Genomic DNA, 6339 nt, shown 5'->3' with positions numbered 1-6339 from the left:
GATTTTAGAGATTTAATTAAAAAAAATCTAGATGCATAAAAAAAACAAATTATCTATCCTAAAAATATGCTTTTTTTTTTTTTTTTTGAAAACTAACTAAATAAATAAATGATATAATCATGAAAACTGATCATTTTGCAGTGGTCTCTTATTTTTTCCAGAGCTGTATATACTGTATATATGTGTGTGTGCGTGTGTATGTATATATATATATATATATATATATATATATATATATATATTTACAGTATACAGCTCTGGAAAAAATTAAGAGACCACTGCAAAATGATCAGTTTCTCTGGATTTACTATTTAAAAATATAGGTATTCAAGCAGCTCAGCCTTGTTTGATGGCTTATGGCCATCGATCTTCCTCTTGATCACATTTAAGCCACGTACAAGGTTATCCTGGAAGAAAACTTGCTTCCTTTTGCTCTGACAATGTTCCCCAACTCTGAGGATTGGTTTTTCCAGCAGGACAATTCTCCATTCCACACAGCCAGGTCAATCAAGGTGTGGATGGAGGACCACCGGATCAAGACCCTGTCATGGCCAGCCCAATCTCCAGACCTGAACCCCATTGAAAACTTCTGGAATGTGATCAAGAGGAAGATGGATGGCCACAAGCCATCAAACAAAGCCGAGCTGCTTGAATTTTTGCACCAGGAGTGGCATAAAGTCACCCAACAGCAATGTGAAATACTGGTAGAGAGCATGCCAAGACGCATAACAGCTGTGATTGAAAATCAGGGTTACTCCACCAAATACTGATTTCTGAACTCTTCCTAAGTTAAAGCATTAGTATAGTGATGTTTAAAAATGAATATGAACCTAGTCATTTCATTGACAGTTTTCAGTTTCATTTTAGTGCTCTTGGAAAAACGTTTGCTCTTAAAGTAACTGAATTCACAACTTAGCACATTCATAAATTATATGAAATGGAAGATTTGAATCCATTCATTGCACAAAAGCAGAATCTCTCCTGTTTAATGTCTCTTTAAATCTGTAAATGATTTATCTTGACTTATATTATTTATAGGCTTTCAAAGACAGAAACCGATTTAAAAGATTTGAAAAATATTTCACTAAACTCACTAAAGCCATCACATATTTTGTGTTGCACTGCAAAAATAAATAAATAAAATAGAAGTCTGCGTGTGTTTTTAAAGTGACATGAAAATAATCCAGGAGTGACAGTGACTCATTTTATCACTTTGTTACAGTGTAAGACAGCAGAACACAAGCAGATACAATAATGTCAGACATTGCTAATGCTGTATTATGGCTGTCAAGCCTTATTTACCAGCAATTATATACAGGTATGTTAAAAAAAGAGTAATATAAAGCCTTTTCTGCTTTGAAACCAGATAGAACATGCTTAAAACTCATTAATTAATTAATTATCTCATCATTTGTAGCTTTTAATTGATAAGTTCTACTATATCAGCATTATCGAGTTATTTACTTCATTGGTGTTCACATACGGCACATTCCATAGAGAACCGCAGTGATTATGTAGCTTATCTCAGACTGCACCTCACACACATGTACTGATGGGCAACAGGATTTGTAGTCCAGTTTAGACTTTATTTCCCAATGATGGGCTCGAGGAACTGCGCCTGAAGGTGGTGTCCTCTCTGTCCAGGCTGCATCCGGTGTTTTGCCGCCCATCTTTGGGTGATTTTTGAAGCGTGCAATAAAAACAGAATGCATAGAAGAACACCACCAGGAGGAGGAAACAGACCATGCAAAAGATGATGACAATCAGGACAGTGTGAACATGTATGTGCGTGTCCTCGGAGGAGAACCCAGGGGTCAATGTAAGGGTCACAGTTTTAGCTGGGGTCATTACAGATGTCATGTTTACATCCTCATAGACTGAACCATCAGAGCTGGGATGTGACACACCACTCATGATGGGTAATTTATTATCAGTTACCTGTAGTGGAAGGTGAAGACAGCACAAATCTGTGAGGAGAGACTGCTTGCGCCAACTAAATGACATTTAAGCCTTTTTTTGTTTATTTATTTACAAGAGGGAAGACAGTAATTATACAGTAATCGATACAGTAATTGATACTATATACTGTATATGTATGTGTTTATATATATATATATATATATATATATATATATATTTCCTACTATTGGAGCAATTCAAGCTTGAAGTACATGCAACTTTGTGTTTTTTACAAGCAGTGTCAGCAGAGGGCAGTCAGCGCGCCTCAACAAACCTAACAAGCATGGCAGAGATCTCGAGATGCGATTTAAACTTGACACAGCATTCTAAAAACACAACGTTTATGACATTGATAACCAGTGAGAAGTTCCAAAAGTGCCCTTCTGACACACATGTACATAGACCAAACAATTACAATTAGCACAGAAAGAATGTGAGAGCAGGACAGCTTGACCTACTCCATTGCAAAATAGATTGCCATTTATACCAGTGATAGGCTTATATTCAGTGATATGTGAAAAAACAATATATTGACTTCTAAAGCAACTTTTCTTTTAATCAGTGGGGTGTTTTCTCAGCAAATATTGATTGTATGCGATTAATTGCAATCAGTTCGATTAATTAATCGGGATGTCTGAGATCATTTGTGGAAATGCTTTTATTTTGTATTTTTCTAATTTAACAATTATCTTCTCATTTACAAATTAAATGACCACTTTAAAAATTGTATTGAAAAGTTGATTTTTTCCCCTATCTGCATATACTATATATATAGCATGCCAGATTTTTATATTACATGGTACAGTGATGATAATATCCTCCAGGTCACTTTAGTGATCATGGCAAATGCCCCCCCAGAAATGGTTAAAAATCATGGCAAATCCATGGTGCTTTTTACTACTTTTTGTTTGTGTATATACACTGATCAAATGGCTCACAACAATGTTATTGCCAATACTTTAAAGAGATTTAATTAACCTTCAAATGAAATGCTAACTGAAAGACATCTTAATGTGAATTCTTAATCAAAATATTAAGTGTGGAATTTCTAAAAATATGCAATCTTGTTTTTGTCCAGCACTGTTCTCCAGACCTGCTCTCATTACTTCAGACATATTCTACTAACTAAACATTTAACCAAAATTAAAGGTACTCACCCAGTCCAGTTAAACTGTTGTGAGATATAATGTAGAAAACTGTTCAACTCATCTGTTGAAGCTGAGTTCAATTGCGTTTGCATTACAGCACCTGCTCACTGAGTGCATTGATGTGACTGGACGAAAGAAAGGATGGAGATGAAGGAGAGGAGGAGAGGTAGTCAATGTTGCAATAGAGACGCGCTCTGAGTGGATGAGAGATGTAAAGTGACATCAGCATGTGAAGTAACTCAACAGCAAGACAGGAAAGAGTATTAGATAGGAAAGAGTATTAGATAGAGTGCATCCGGAAAGTATTCACAGCGCTTCACTTTTTCCACATTTTGTTATGTTACAGCCTTATTCCAAAATGGATTAAATTCATTATTTTCCTCAAAATTCTACAAACAATACCCCATAATGACAATGTGAAAGAAGTTTGTTTGAAATCTTTGCAAATTTATTAAAAAAAAAAAAAAAAAAGAAATAAAAATTAAAAACAAATCATCACATGTACATAAGTATTCACAGCCTTTGCTCAATACTTTGTTGAAGCACCTTTGGCACCAATTGCAGCCTCAAGTCTTTTTGAGTATGATGCTACAAGCTTGGCACACCTATTTTTGGGCAGTTTCTCACATTCTTCTTTGCAGGACCTCTCAAGCTCCATCAGGTTGGATGGGAAGCGTCGGTGCACAGCCATTTTCAGATCTCTCCAGAGATGTTCAATCGGGTTCAAGTCTGGGCACTGGCTGGGCCACTCAAGGACATTCACAGAGTTGTCCCGTAGCCACTCCTTTGTTATCTTGGCTGTGTGCTTAGGGTCATTGTCCTGTTGGAAGATGAACCTTCTCCCCAGTCTGAGGTCCAGAGTGCTCTGGAGCAGGTTTTCATCAAGGATGTCTCTGTACATTGCTGCATTCATCTTTCCCTCGATCCTGACTAGTCTCTCAGTTCCTGCCACAGAAAAACATCCCCACAGCATGATGCTGCCACCACCATGCTTCACTGTAGGGATGGTATTGGCCAGGTGATGAGCGGTGCCTGTTTTCCTCCAGACATGATGCTTGCCATTCAGGCCAAAGAGTTCAATCTTTGTTTCTCATGGTTTGAGAGTCCTTCAGGTGCCTTTTGGCAAACTCCAGGCGGGCTGTCATGTGCCTTTTACTGACGAGTGGCTTCTGTCTGGCCACTCTACCATACAGGCCTGATTGGTGGAGTGCTGCAGAGATGGTTGTTCTTCTGGAAGGTTCTCCTCTCTCCACAGAGAAATGCTGGAACTCGGTCAGAGTGACCATCGGGTTCTTGGTCACCTCCCTGAGTAAGGCCCTTCTCCCCCGATCGCTCAGTTTGGCCAGGCGGCCAGCTCTAGGAAGAGTCCTGGTGGTTCCAAACTTCTTCCATTTACGGATGATGGAGGCCACTGTGCTCATTGGGACCTTCAATGCTGCAGACATTTTTCTGTACCCTTCCCCAGATCTGTGCCTCGATACAATCCTGTCTCGGAGGTCTACAGACAATTCCTTGGACTTCATGGCTTGGTTTGTGCTCTGACATGCACTGTTAACTGTGAGACCTTATATAGACAGGTGTGTGCCTTTCCAAATCATGTCCAATCAACTGAATTTACCAAAGGTGGACTCCAATCAAGTTGTAGAAACATCTCAAGGATGATCAGTGGAAACAGGATGCACCTGAGCTCAATTTTGAGTGTCATGGCAAAGGCTGTGAATACATGTGATTTTTTAATTTTTTAATTTTTAATACATTTGCAAAGATTTCAAACAAACTTCTTTCACGTTGTCATTATGGGGTATTGTTTGTAGAATTTTGAGGAAAATAAAGAATTTAATCCATTTTGGAATAAAGCTGTAACATAACAAAATGTGGAAAAAGTGAAGTGCTGTGAATACTTTCTGGATGCACTGTAGATAGATAGGAAAGAGTATTAGATAGATAGACAGATAGATAGATAAGACTGTCATCAAGTTTCTGCCAGTCTAGATTTTATCTACTGCCATCTGCAGGACATAAAGGAAACTGTTACAGATTAAGTCAAATAATTTCATGTGGTCTTAATGTGATTCTAAGAAATGAACAAACCTTTAAGTTTCCTAGACTGATTCAAAGAGATCAACATAGAAAGATCTGAAAAATGTAATGTCATCATGTGCTACAGATTTGTTGCTAAGACAAGTGATTACATGAACAATAGAACATTCTCACAAATTAACATCATGTGCTTATAGTTTTCTTTATTGTGTTGACGTATTTCCTATTGAATTAGAAAGTTTAGGTGGGACAGTTTGAAGGACTCAGTGTGTGTTTTATTCAGAAGTGACCATCCCTATACCCTTTTCCCTACAAAGACTTAACCATCCACTGTGGAAGCTTATGAGGGCTGAATGGTGTGGGGCTAAAAAACAACGCCCATAGAATCTCACTTTTGAAGTCATTTTTATTGGAAATTCTGTTTGGAACGATCTTACAGTATGGCTATCATGATTGTTCTCCCTCCGACGGCATCATTTATGCCATTTTGAAGGCAGGGTCAGTTGATGTCACAGCCGCAAATCACTTTAACTAAGGAGGGGATTTTATTGAACAAAAGTGCAAGGTGAGTCATCAATCTTTTGTCGACCCACAAGAGAAAGATTAAAAGACATTTTAAAGGCATAGATCTGCTTAAAGTTTATTTTGTCAACCAACATATACGGTAGATTACCTAAGAGCTAACAGACAGTTTTGATTTCATGGGGCCTTTAATGGTCATTGCCACTTTTGTAAAAATAAATAAAATAAATAAATACTTTAGGTAAAAACGTTTAAAATTGCCCTCAATGAACCTTCAATGAGAAAAAAGTTAAATCTGTATAGTAATTTTGCTGTTCAGACACCCGGATATTCACTCTAATTCTAAAACCTGACATGGTTAACTTCTTACATCAAACATTTGGAAATACATTTAATAACTCTCTTTTAAACATAGAAACAGAAAAATGTAAGGGTAAGATACTTTTCCATATGTGCAAATTATCAGTCACAGAAAAAAAAAAAAAACAACAACTTTGGAGTCCCTTTACTGTGGAGGATCAACATTGGGCACAGTGCTTTGAGGATATTATGCTGATTATATGCAAACCAGAATGTTACATGATGTAACGTGGTTATTGCACAGAGTGCTAATGTTTGTTCAAACAGGACTGCACTGCCCACAATCACATGTGTAGTCAGCAGAATGTTT

This window comes from Myxocyprinus asiaticus, chromosome 27 (genome assembly GCF_019703515.2).
Source record: "Myxocyprinus asiaticus isolate MX2 ecotype Aquarium Trade chromosome 27, UBuf_Myxa_2, whole genome shotgun sequence".
NCBI lineage: Eukaryota > Metazoa > Chordata > Actinopteri > Cypriniformes > Catostomidae > Myxocyprinus > Myxocyprinus asiaticus.
This window is presented reverse-complemented; position numbering follows the sequence as displayed.